The sequence below is a fragment of the Misgurnus anguillicaudatus genome, chromosome 19 (genome assembly GCF_027580225.2).
Source record: "Misgurnus anguillicaudatus chromosome 19, ASM2758022v2, whole genome shotgun sequence".
Classification (NCBI taxonomy): Eukaryota; Metazoa; Chordata; class Actinopteri; order Cypriniformes; family Cobitidae; genus Misgurnus; species Misgurnus anguillicaudatus.
In genome coordinates, this window is record NC_073355.2 from 30132361 (window position 1) to 30147046 (window position 14686).

General features: G+C 38.4%; 1 protein-coding gene across 3 annotated transcripts in view; it reads right to left on the reverse strand.

Annotated features, from left to right (window-relative positions):
* Positions 1–10356, reverse strand: part of rab5c (RAB5C, member RAS oncogene family) — a 40817-nt gene extending 30461 nt beyond the window's left edge. The window contains exon 1 of one of the 3 annotated variants that reach the window (XM_073857412.1): positions 10192–10356. The gene's annotated coding sequence lies outside the window, so the exon portion shown is untranslated. Of the gene's footprint in view, positions 1–9440; positions 9587–10191 lie in introns of those variants that run through there. The other 2 variants (XM_073857409.1, XM_073857411.1) reach the window with 2 other exon arrangements.
* Between the last annotated feature and the right edge of the window lie 4330 nt (positions 10357–14686).

Sequence of the window (14686 nt, forward strand, 5' to 3'; positions counted from 1 at the left end):
TGATGAGCATGAAGCTAACATGATGCTAGCATGATGAGCATGAAGCTAACATGATGTTAGCATGATTAGCATGAAGCTAGCATGATGCTAACATGATTAGCATGAAGCTAGCATGATGTTAACATGATTAGCATGAAGCTAACATGATGTTAGCATGAAGCTAGCATGAAACTAGCATGATTCTAACATGATTAGCATGAAGCTAGCATGATTCTAACATGATTAGCATGAAGCTAGCATGATTCTAGCATGATTAGCATGAAGTTAGCATGATGCTAGCATGATTAGCATGACGCTAGCATGAGGCTAGCATGATTAGCATGAAGTAAGCATGAAGTTAGCATGATTTAGCATGAAGTTAGCAAGATTTATTATGAAATTAGCATAAAGCTAGCATGAAACTAGCATGAAGCTAGTATGACTTAGCATGGAGATAGCATGAAGCTAACATGACCCAAAGACCCAACCCCCATGTCTCTATGATGTTCAGACCAAGAGATATAAGGCTTTGTTTATTATGTTGCTAGGGTGCTCATATTTGGTTGCTAGGGGCGTGGCTTAATGCCTCAATAAGAATCCTATTAAGACTGATTGGATGCCTGAGTAAAATGAGCCCACCCCTATGTCTCTATGACACTCTGGTGTAAAGATATCCATCTGGGCTTTTTATAATGGTAGTCTATGGGAGATGTTGCTAGGGTACCCAAAATTGTTGCTAGGGGCGTGGCTAACTAGCTTTGGGGCAATCCTAAGAGACTGATAGGATGACTGAGTAAAATGAGCCCACCCCCATGTCTCTACGACACTCTAAAGTAAAGATATTCCATCTGGGACACTTTTATTCCCTTATATGGGCATGTTTCCTGCCCCATTATAAGTCAATGGGAAATTTTGGGGGCCTCTTACACCCCAGGGGTACAGCTTATACCCCATTGTGAGGTATGTTCTTACAGAGCCTGTCAGCCTCCTTAAATGTGGTAAGCCACAAGTTTCTACAAGTTTCTCACTCGCAGCTATGACCCGTCAAAGTTTGTCTCAATGTTAAGTCAATGGAAATTTTGGGGTGTTCGAGCCCCCCGTTTAGGAATTCGGAAGGTCCCATCAGTTAGAAAAGATATAGCACACTAAGTCAGACCAGTCTGAAGGTCTGTGGAAAATTTGGTGCATGTAGCTTGAAAGCCCTAGGACGAGTTAGTGTTTATAATTTTGGGGGGAGAAAAAGAATAATAATAATAACTAGATATTAAAGTTTGAAGACAAACTTTATGTTGGCTTGAAAAAGCGTAGCTTGAACGTTTAAAACTGTTTGACAGAAGTTTAGTTTAGTAGGCAATCTGGCTGTTAGAACGTTTAAGTATAAAGGTAGCATGATTTAGCATGATGCTAACATGATAAGCATGAATCTAGCATGATGGTATCATGATAAGCATGGAGCTGGCATGATGCTAGCATGATTAGCATGATGCTAGCATGATGTTAGCATGATTAACATGACGCTAACATGATTAGCATGAAGCTAGCATGATTAGCATGAAGCTAACATGATGTTAGCATGATTAGCATGAAGCTAGCATGATTATCATGAAGCTAGCATGATGCTAGCATGTTTAGCATGAAGTTAGCATGATGCTAGCATGATTAGCATGAAGCTAGCATGATGCTAACATGATTAGCATGAAGGTAGCATGATGCTAACATGATTAGTATGAAGCTAGCATGATTAGCATGAAGCTAGCATGATGCTAGCATGATTAGCATGAAGCTAACATGATGCTAGCATGATTAGCATGAAGCTAGCATGAAGCTAGCATGATAAGCATGATGCTAGCATGATTAGCATGATGCTAGCATGATTAGCATGAAGCTAGCATGATTAGCATGAAGCTAGCATGATGTTAGCATGATTAGCATGAAGCTAGCATGATTAGCATGAAGTTAACATTATGCTAACATGATAAGCATGATGTTAGCATGATGTTAGCATGATAAGCATGAAGCTAGCATGAAGTTAGCATGATGTTAGCATGATACTAGCATGATTATCATGAAGCTAGCATGATGTTAGCATGTTTAGCATGAAGCTAGCATGATGCTAGCATGATTAGCATGAAGCTAGCATGATGCTTACATGATTAGCATGAAGCTAGCATGATGCTAACATGATTAGTATGAAGCTAGCATGATTAGCATAAAGCTAGCATGATGCTAACATGATTAGCATGAAGCTAACATGATTAGCATAAAGTAAGCATGTTGCTAGCATGATTAGCATGAAGCTAGCATGATGCTAGCATGATTAGCATGAAGCTAGCATGTTGCTAACATGATTAGCATAAAGCTAGCATGTTGCTAGCATGATTAGCATAAAGCTAGCATGTTGCTAGCATGATTAGCATAAAGCTAGCATGTTGCTAGCATGATTAGCATAAAGCTAGCATGATGTTAGCATGATTAGCATGAAGCTAGCATGATTCTAGCATGATTAGCATGAAGCTAGCATGTTTCTAGCATGATTAGCATGAAGTTAGCATGATTCTAGCACGATTAGCATGAAGTTAACATGATGCTAACATGATTAGCATGAAGCTAGCACTATTTAACGTGCAGCTAACAAGATTTAACATGAAGTTAGCATGATTTAGCATGAAGTTAGCAAGATTTATTAAGAAATTAGCATAAAGCTAGCATGAAACTAGCATGAAGCTAGTATGACTTAGCATGGAGCTAGCATGAAGCTAACATGACCCAAAGACCCAACCCCCATGTCTCTATGATGTTCAGACCAAGAGATATAAGGCTTTGTTTATTATGTTGCTAGGGTGCTCATATTTGGTTGCTAGGGGCGTGGCTTAATGCCTCAATAAGAATCCTATTAAGACTGATTGGATGCCTGAGTAAAATGAGCCCACCCCTATGTCTCTATGACACTCTGGTGTAAAGATATCCATCTGGGCTTTTTATAATGGTAGTCTATGGGAGATGTTGCTAGGGTACCCAAAATTGTTGCTAGGGGCGTGGCTAACTAGCTTTGGGGCAATCCTAAGAGACTGATAGGATGACTGAGTAAAATGAGCCCACCCCCATGTCTCTACGACACTCTAAAGTAAAGATATTCCATCTGGGACGCTTTTATTCCCTTATATGGGCATGTTTCCTGCCCCATTATAAGTCAATGGGAAATTTTGGGGGCCTCTTACACCCCAGGGGTACAGCTTATACCCCATTGTGAGGTATGTTCTTACAGAGCCTGTCAGCCTCCTTAAATGTGGTAAGCCACAAGTTTCTACAAGTTTCTCACTCGCAGCTATGACCCGTCAAAGTTTGTCTCAATGTTAAGTCAATGGAAATTTTGGGGCGTTCGAGCCCCCCGTTTAGGAATTCGGAAGGTCTCATCAGTTAGAAAAGATATAGCACACTAAGTCAGACCAGTCTGAAGGTCTGTGGAAAATTTGGTGCATGTAGCTTGAAAGCCCTAGGACGAGTTAGTGTCAGAAATTTTGGGGGGAGAAAAAGAATAATAACTAGATAGAAAAGTTTGTTGACAAACTTTATGTTGGCTTGCCAAAGCGTAGCCTGTACGTTTAAAAAGGTTTGACAGATGTATAGTTTAGTAGGCTATCTGGCTGTTAGTATGTTTAAGTATGAAGCTAGCCTGATTTAGCATGAAGCTAGCATGATTAGCCTGAAGCTAGCATGAAGCTAACATGGTTAACATGAATAAGCATGAAGATAGCATGATGCTAACATGAAATAGCATGAAGCTAACATGATGCTAACATGAATAAGCATGAAGCTAACATGATGCTAACATGAATTAGCATGAAGCTAGCATGATGCTAACATGAATTAGCATGAAGCTAGCATGATGCTAACATGAATTAGCATGAAGCTAACATGAATTAGCATGAAGCTAGCATGATGCTAACATGAATTAGCATGAAGCTAGCATGATGCTAACATGAATTAGCATGAAGCTAGCATGATGCTAATATGAATTAGCATGAAGCTAGCATGATGCTAGCATGATGCTAACATGAATTAGCATGAAGCTAACATGATGCTAAATTGAATTAGCATGAAGCTAGCATGATGCTAACATGAATTAGCATGAAGCTAGCATGATGCTAATATGAATTAGCATGAAGCTAGCATGATGCTAACATGAATTAGCATGAAGCTAGCATGATGCTAACATGAATTAGCATGAAGTTAGCATGAAGCTAGCATGATGCTAACATGAATTAGCATGAAGCTAGCATGATGCTAACATGAATTAGCATGATGTTAACATGAATTAGCATGAAGCTAGCATGATGCTAATATGAATTAACATGAAGCTAACATGATGCTAACATGAATTAGCATGAAGCTAGCATGATGCTAACATGAATTAACATGAAGCTAACGTGATGCTAACATGAAGCTTACATGATGTTAACATGAATTAGCATGAAGCTAGCATGATGCTAACATGAATTAGCATGATGCTAACGTGAATTAGCATGAAGCTAGCATGATGCTAACATGAATTAGCATGAAGTTAGCATGTTGCTAACATTAATTAGCATGAAGCTAACATGATGCTAACATGAATTAGCATTAAGCTAGCATGATGCTAACATAAATTAGCATGAAGCTAGCATGATGCTAACATGAATTAGCATGAAGTTAGCATGATGCTAAGATGAATTTGCATAAAGCTAACATGATGCTAACATGAATAAGCATGAAGTTAGCAAGATTTATGATGAAATTAGCATGAAGCTAGCATGAAACTAGCATGAAGCTAGTATGACTTAGCATGAAACTAGCATAAGGCTAACATGACCAAAAGACCCAACCCCCATGTCTCTATGATGTTCGGATCCAGAGATATAAGGCTTTGTTTATTATGTTGCTAGGGTGCTCATATTTGGTTGCTAGGGGCGTGGCTTAATACCTCAATAAGAATCCTTAGAGACTGATTGGATGCCTGAGTAAAATGAGCCCACCCCCATGTCTCTGTGACACTGTGCTGCAAAGATATCCATCTGGGCATTTTATAATGGCAGTCTATAGGAGATGTTGCTAGGGTACCCAAAAATGGTTGCTAGGGGCGTGGCTTAACAGCTTTGAGACGATCCAGAGAGACTGATTGGATGCCTGAGTAAAATGAGCCCACCCCCATGTCTCTACGACACTCTAAAGTGAAGATATTCCATCTGGGACGCTTTTATTCCCTTATATGGGCACGTTCCTTGCCCCATTATAAGTCAATGGGGAAATTTGGGTGTCTCTTACACCCCAGGGGTGAGACTTACACCCCAATGTGATGTATGTTCTTACAGAGCCTGCCAGCCTCTTCAAATGTGGTAACCCACAAGTTTCTACAAATTTCTCGCTTGCAGCTATGACCCGTCAAAGTTTGTCGCAATGTTAAGTCAATGGAAAATTTGGGGTGTTTGAGCGCCCCGTTTAGGAATTCGGTAGGTCCCATCAGTTAGAAAAGATATAGCATAAATCTACGTACCAGTCTTAAAAGTTTTGTAAAGTTTTGTGGGTGTAGCTTGAAAGCTCTAGGAGGAGTTACTGTTAGAAAAAGTGTGGACCAGAATAATAATAATAATAATAATAATAATAATAATAAGCTTAGATCGAAGAACAGTATGTTGGCTTTGTCAAGCCAACATAATAATAAGTTTAAATACAATATCAGTATGTTGGCTTTGTCAAGCCAACATAACTAGATAGGTACATTTCCTGAAGAAAATGTGAAGTGGTGCTTGCCGTGGCAAATTTCGGGGGACAGTATATGATTATACTTCCAGTCACGAGTAAAACGATCCAAACCCGTTATAAGGCTTTGTTTATTCGGTTGCTAGGGTACTGTATTTGGTTGCTATGGAAAATTTGACATCCAAATGTGATTACACTCTGGGTCACGAGTCAAACGGTCCAACCCCCATGTCTCTACGATGTTCTGATGCTGAGATATAAGGCTTTGTTTATTCGGTTGCTAGGGTAGTGTATTTGGTTGCTAGGGAGAAAATTGCCATCCACTAGTGATTACACTCCGAGTCACAAGTCAAATGGTCAAACCCCCATGTCTCTACAATGTTCTGATGGGGAGATATAAGGCTTTGTTTATTTGGTTGCTAGGGTACTGTATTTGGTTGCTAGGGAAAAATTTGACATCCAATAGTGATTACACTCCGATTCACGAGTCAAACCGTCCAACCCCCGTGTCTCTACGATGTTCTGATGCGGAGATATAAGGCTTTGTTTACTCTGTTGCTAGGGTACTGTATTTGGTTGCTAGGGAAAAAATTGGCATCCCATAATGATTACCCGCCGAGTCACGAGTCAAACGGTCCAACCCCCGTGTCTCTACGATGTTCTGATGCGGAGATATAAGGCTTTGTTTACTCTGTTGCTAGGGTAGTGTATTTGGTTGCTAGGGAGAAAATTGCCATCCACTAGTGATTACACTCCGAGTCACAAGTCAAATGGTCAAACCCCCATGTCTCTACAATGTTCTGATGGGGAGATATAAGGCTTTGTTTATTCGGTTGCTAGGGTACTGTATTTGGTTGCTAGGGAAAATTTGACATCCAACAGTGATTACACTCCGGGTGACGAGTCAAACGGTCCAACCCCCATGTCTCTACGATGTTCTGATGCTGAGATATAAGGCTTTGTTTATTTGGTTGCTAGGGTAGTGTATTTGGTTGCTAGGGAGAAAATTGCCATCCCCTAGTGATTACACTCCGAGTCACAAGTCAAACGGTCCAACCCCCGTGTCTCTACGATGTTCTGATGGGGAGATATAAGGCTTTGTTTACTCTGTTGCTAGGGTACTGTATTTGGTTGCTAGGGAAAAAATTGGCATCCCATAATGATTACACTCCGAGTCACGAGTCAAACTGTCCAACCCCCGTGTCTCTACGATGTTCTGGTGCGGAGATATAAGGCTTTGTTTACTCTGTTGCTAGGGTACTGTATTTGGTTGCTAGGGAAAAAATTGGCATCCAATAATGATTACACTCCAAGTCACGAGTCAAACGGTCCAATCCCCGTGTCTCTACGATGTTCTGATGCGGAGATATAAGGCTTTGTTTACTCTGTTGCTAGGGTACTGTATTTGGTTGCTAGGGAAAAAATTGGGATCCCATAATGATTACACACTGAGTCACGGGTCAAACGGTCCAACCCCCGTGTCTCTACGATGTTCTGATGCTGAGATATAACCGTTTGAATTTTATGTTGCTAGGGTGCTCAAAAGTGGTTGCTAGGGGCGTGGCTTAATACCTATGTAAGGATCCTGAGAGACTGATTGGATGCCTGAGTAAAATGAGCCCACCCCCATCTCTATGACACTGTGGTGCAAAGATTTCCATCTGGGCATTTTATAATGGCAGTCTATGGGAGATGTTGCTAGGGTGCCCAAAATTGTTGCTAGGGGCGTGGCTTAATAGCTCTGGGATGATCCTGAGAGACTGATTGGATGCCCGAGTAAAATGAGCCCACCCACTTATCTCTACGACACTGTAAAGCAAAGATATCCCATCTGGAACTGTTTTATTCCCTTATATGGGCATGTTTCCTGCCCCATTATAAGTCAATGGGAAATTTCGGGTGCCTCTTACACCCCAGGGGTACAACTCACACCCCAATGTGATGTATGTTCTTACAGAGTCTACCCCCCTCTTCAAATGTTGTAACCTACATGTTTCTACAAAATCCTCGAGCGGCGCTATGACCCTTCAAAGTTCGGCGCAATGTTAAGTCAATGGGATTTTTCGGGTGGTTTTTCGCCCCCCTTTCGGAAATCCTGCACCCGATCGCTTATAAAAGTCATAGCACACCTCTCCTCAATAAACCAGTCAATTTGAGCCCTCTTTCATGGGACTGCGACAAAGCGTGCGGGACGAGTTACGCGCCAAACTTTTTTGCGACATAAGAATAAAGATATAATAAGTATGCACAATAGTAATAGTGATGCCTTGCATAAATGCAAGCACCACTAATAACCGAAAGGAATAATAATAGTGATGCCTTGCATAAATGCAAGCACCACTAATAAGCTTAGATACAATAACAGTATGTTGGCTTTGTCAAGCCAACATAATTAGGTTTATGTGCGACAGACAATGTCTGTTTGCGCAGTGAAGTCAAATAGTCATTATAATAATCTGAAAACTCATTTTCTTATGAACATCTCATTATTTCTAGTTCAGGTTTGGATAACTCAGACCAGCAGGTGGTTTGTACTTTCCACCTAAACATGTTTCCAGGTAGCGCAGAGATTTCTAACATTCCTGTACACATTCGGTCATCAATGAGACCTAATAATAATAATAATAACAAGAATCATAATGCTAAATAAACAGAAGAGACATAAAATATTTGATAGTGGAAATAACCTCGATCACACCCTGCTTCAACAGCGAGACATTTTCGGTATGAGTCATTAGTTAAAGGAGCAATATTTGGCATTGACCGTAATGAGAAATAAACATTTTAATTTGATTGTTTTAACAGACGTTCCACAAAAGCCTTATTAATGACATAGAAAGCCTCAAGCTGTTACAAGGCATGCTGGGAAAACCCACTGTGCTCTTCGGAGCAGAACCAGGAGTGCACAGCGAGATTCTGTACTTGTTTGCTCACCTGCAGTGACAGCCAAAACAAGAAAGCAACAAACATCGTTTAAACTTAACTCATTAAAAGTTCATTCCAGTATCAATGATCAGCCTTTTTAATATTCTGCGGCAACACCGTATGGTGCTTTATGATAAGATGTAGGCTATATCACTGCACTGAGATGATGTTCGTCTGTATGAATAGTACTACTAACCAAGCTAAGACACAGCACTTACAGATAATGAGATCATGACACTTATAAAACAGCTTGAAGAAAGCAGGTTTCAATGGTCATGTGTTCATCGAGTGCCTCCATCGAACTAAAGTTCACTATGTGGAAGAATGGAGTTACAGAAGTGCATATAAAGATGTCACCATATCAATGGTTAACATCCAGCTGCGACAATAACACTGGAAAATCATCCTTGGGTATTCAGGTAGCCTTATTGACAGAGGACTGGGTTAGCAGCGCAAAAGTTCATGGGTTCGATCCACAGGGAACAAACTTACTGCTAAAACGTAGCTTGTAATTTGAATAAATGCATCTAATAGCGCCATAAATGTAATGCAAATCTGTATGGAAAGATCACATAGAGATAATCGGATCGATTACTTTTTTATCTAATCAAGAAAATTGTTAATAGCACAGTATAATTATGACTTTAAATAATAAATGCCTTTATAAAGACTCTTTATATAATATACATTTTAAAAACCCAAACTAATTTAAAAATAGCTCTTAGGAAATGCTGCCATTCCTAGCAGCAAGTTCGCATACTAACGTGCGCGCAAACAATGTGATGACGCATCTAACTGACCTGTCAATCAAGGCTCCTCAAGTCGTCCCACCAACGGTGACCAGAAAAAAATGCACAGCGTCCAGCCTTAGACCTCACGCAAAATACACTGAACTATTTTATTTTCTCAAATATGACGTCTGACAGACTCAATGAAACAACTTGTCTGGCCATGACGTCTGTACTGCGGCCAAAATCGAGATATCGACTTCCTGATGAAGGCCGATGGGTTTCACTTCTGATTTGTCCCACCCACGATCTCAGACCACAGACATTCAACTGAAAGCCGGTTGATAAGATAATGCCATTGCTGCTGAGAAGCTGTTAAATGATTACAAAATATGTAGATCTACGTTTGGAGAAGTAACACGCAACTTAAGTGTCGCAGAGATGTGCATGCTCGTGCATCGCAACTGTCAGATTTGAAAAAGCCAAGATAACAATAAAGCCCTGCTGTTGATGATAAAACTTCAGAGCTGCTAATCGGAGATCTAATGAGAAAAGCAGAGGCTCGCTGACATACACACATAATAAACACGTTACGTTGAAGATGATTTCAATAAGCTTGATAATGCAAGCATCATACTCTGACGTACATTGAAAGAGACATAAATGCACATAGACGCGTTAATTATTTAAATATTGTTATGTCGTCCAGAGAAAAGATCCAGAGGAGCGGCACAGCATCGGCTGACAGTCCTGACAGTTCGTCAGTATAAGTAAACATCGATCAGCTGACTTTAACCTCAATCATACCGACATCAGCGGTTACCTTAAGATTGGGGTGCGACAGGCGTTCTCGTTCTCTCTCAAATCTCTGGTTGACAGTCTGAGATAAAAATTCCCCTCCAACAGTCCGAAGCGTCTCCAGTCGACGGGCCTTGGCCTTCACTTCCGCTTTGAGGAATGAACTTCCGTGATCCACCTTCTTCCGACGAGGCGGTGCTTGTTTGTGACAGGCGTGGTGTTGGCCAATAAATGTTTTACAGTTACTGTTCATTTAGACTAGAGACCTCTCTTTACCCTTTTATTAGGTGCCAAACCGATTATCGTTTAATGATTAAGTGAAACGATCCATATTGCTATACTTCTGATTAGATGCTCACTGCATTTTATTGTGCTGTACTTGTACTAAGCACAATGACAATAAAGTTGAACCTAAAAAAATTCCTACAATCAGTGTTAACTGATAAGTGACTTGTTTACAATATTTAATTGGTTTTAAGAGGTAATAAAGGTTTATAATTGTGAAATCAAACGCCTTAATTGTACTTAGTAGGTTTGCCTTTATTAAAAATGTACGTTATTAATTTCATGAATTAAGAAAAAATAATTATGTTTCTTATCTTTTACTTCATATAAAATATTTAACCCCGGCAAAATAACATTTTTACAACAAAATATTTAAAATATAATTTTGATTTCAATGTAAATGCAGTCATTTTAGACATTAAGATATTAAAAACTATACAAAACTGACGCTTTCAGTGGCCTTGAGAAACGAGACGAATTTAAATGTTAAGTGAATTATGATGAAAACTATTTTTTTTAGGGTAAATGGTTTTCCTTTTTTTTTTTTTTTGATGGAAAACTAAATGTCAAAACAGCTCTTCGTGTGATTCAGTATCGTGTACTAAGCAGTTATCACCAAGCTGGGGCGCTACACGCGTATTAATTGAACATTTAAAGGGATAGTTCACAAAAAAATGAAAATTCTGTCATCAACCTCGTGTTGTTCTAAACCTCTGTGAGTTTATTAATTCTATTAAACACGAATGTAAATATTTTAATAAATGATACTTAGCACACAAATGACGGTAGCCTGTTTGTTTATCCTACTATGGAAGTCAATGGGTACCGTCAACTGTATGCTTATCATATATCAAAATATCTTCTTTTGTGTTCAACAGAATAAAGAAACTCAAACAGGCCACATGAGGGTCAGCAAATGATGACATCATTTTTTGTGTTAAAGGGATAGTTCACCCCAAAATAAAAATTCTGTCATCATTTACTCACTCTCATGTTATTACAAACCTGTAAAAATTTCTTTGTTCTGATGAACAGAAAGGAAAATATTTTGAGAAATGTTTGTAACCAAACCATTAATTGACCTCATTTACTTCCATAGTATTCTCTTTTCCTACTATGGAAGCGAATGGGGTCCACAAACGGTTTGGTTACAAACATTTCTCAAAATATCTTCTTTCGTGTTTATCAGAACAAAGAAATTTATCGGGTTTGTAACAACATGAGAGTGAGTAAATGATGGCAGAATTTTCATTTTTGGGTGAACTATCCCTTGATGTTTTATTTTTTATATTTGTGTTGACATCGGTTGTTTTCTTTAGGAGAGTAACACCAAAATATAAAACCCCAAAACTATTGAATTGCGATGAATCTGATATTTTTCGAACAGCCTACAAATGCCGATGGACATTTTCCTTTATTTTCCATCCATAGTAGTAATTAAATATGATATTTCGTACAAAGCTTATTAAAAAATATCCCCTTATTAGCGCAGCGGTAGGTCTATGTGAAGAGCAGTGTGTCATTAAAACTGTGCGGAGGCGGCGAATGCGCATATGCTCGCATTTTCCTAACAACTACTTTATAGACTACTATTAATAACTGGGCAGAAGTTTACTCTGACACACTGGCAACTGTTTCTACTAATTATCTAAGAAAATGTTAAACGCATTCAAAGATGATTATTATACTATGGCGAAAAGTTGAAAACTTACATTTAAAGTTTATATATTTTTTAAAATGTAGAACCAATTATGCCTTTCAGTCCTGATAGACTATCTCTATAAATGCAGCATAGCTTCGGGCCAAATCGTTTCCTTAAACTACTATATTTTGTCTGTGCCTCTGATTTTGACGTTTTTTAATAATATTTAAAAAAAATCTACAGTGATTGTGAAGCAGATTAGTGCTGGCCAAAACAACACCCACTCTCTACCCCATAGGCCAGCTAAATATCGAAAAAAAATCCACAGAAGACTCTATACAGTATAAACTGCTCTGTAAACACTTCACAACATGTCAACATACATCACAGAGTCCATGGGGAGGAGCTGAGAGATAACAGGTTGTTAGTAAGATTATCCCACAACCAAGCAGTGTGTGGGTAGCCTCCTGCGGCTAATGATGTGTCTGGAGCCCTGATGTAGACAGAAAGAGAGAGGGTGAGAGAAAAAGAGAGGGATATAGTGGGCGTCCAAAGAAAAATCTGCTTAAGAGAGCATCACTATTTGTGCAACATAGAAGCATGCTGCATAAACTGGGTTTTTCGACTATGTGCTTTTAAAAGGGGTTACTCATACACTTTCAGAAAAAAGGTACAAAAGTTGTACATAATTGTCACTAAACATCCTAATTTGTACCATTTAAGTACAGAAATGTACTTTTGAGGTATCTTTAATGTACCAGCGTGCACCAATATGTACCATTTAGGTACAAAATTTACTTTTTTTAAAAAGTACCGCCCCAGTGTATGACTCAAATGTGAAAACCCAGCAAAAAAATAAATGCTTTGTGATTTGTTGTTTTTTACATTAAATCATCCTACAAAATATAATCGTATTCTGTGTAAAATATAACCTTGATATTGGCATTGACTGAGTAAGGTCATATCAAAGATTGAAATAAAAGTGAAAAACATATACAGTATAGTTGAGTATAGTAGATAAACAAATAGCTAGCAGTATAGCCACTAACTCTTTATGTGGTATTTTGTAATATGCAAATGTATCTTTTAGCCTATAGAAAGAGCACAGATAAAGATATTAAGGCACATGTGGAGAAAAACAAAAACCTTTTATTTAGGGCCAGACAGCCTTATTATTGTGATTGGCGAATCAAATCTACTCCATTAAAAAAGCAATGATTGGCAAACAACTTTATGGTTTATTCTGTGAAGATGACATTTTCAACAGGCAAATGTATTTTTTTTTTTACAGTTGCAAGGCTTTTAATTTAAGATTTATTCAACAGTATAAAAGAGGCTTATTTTGCAAGTCCTTAGAACGGACATAATAGAGAGAGATATATGAATAAATATGGTGCATAAAACAACATTTCTTTTTCCCAAAATATCACACAAAAATCGGATGCTCAGCAACAAAATAAATCTATATCATGTAATTATATTGTTTTATACATGCTTTTTGTAAAGTTTAGTAATAGAAATAATAACAGAAGGACATTCATCAAGTATCAAGTTTCAAAAACGTAAGAGTTTTAAAATCAGGCTCTGAAGAAATGCAGCGTGAGAGCAGAGACTGAATAATCTGGCACTTTGTGATGCATGAGTCAGTCCTGGGGGACAGCGTACAAAACCTACACAATGAAATTGCCAATGTAAAACCAAGCTCTGTGGAGCAACATAAAACTAACAGTGGGGACAGATTTCACACTTAACCTAAATACAAAACAAGGCTGGTGACTCATGGCGGACAATTTCCACTGTAACTGTGAAGTACTGACTTATCTTTTAACAAGGGTCGTGGTCAAAAATCAGAAGCCACAGCGGCAAACCACTGGAGCTGGCATTATCAGGGAGTGTAAAGTTTTTGTCAATGCAATACACAAAGAGCTGAGATGCAAAAGTGACTAAACGCCACCACCAAAAATAAGATAATGACATTGACGAATGCGCACGGCATGTATTATCAAATACATTCGCTTCAAATTCTCTTAATCCCTCAGGCCATTTAGAAATGGCAGAATCAAATAATGAGATTGTTCACCCAAAAATAAAAACTCTTTGTTGTTACAAACCTGCATAAATTTCTTTGTTCTGGTGAACAGGAACCCCATTCTCTTCCATAGTAGGAGAAAGAATACTATGAAAGTGAATGGGGCTTATGAACAGTTTTGTTAAAGGGATAGTCACTTTAAAATGAAAATTCTGTCATTTACTCATTCTCATGTTGTTCTAAACCTGTATGAATTTATTTTTTCCGATGAACACAAAAGAAGATATTTTGAGAAATGATGGTAAACACACAGCAGTAAGTGACCATTGACTTCCATAGTAAGAAAAAAATATTTTGGAAGTATTGTGATAAATGACGAAGAAAATATTTTGATAAATGATGGTAAGCACACAGTTGATGGTACCCATTAAATTCCATCATATTTTTTTATTCCTATTATGGAAGTCTATGGTAACTTTATGCAATGTGTTTACCATCATTTCTCAAAAAATCGTCCTTTGTGTCCATCAGCAAAAAGAAACCCATACAGGTTCAAACAACATG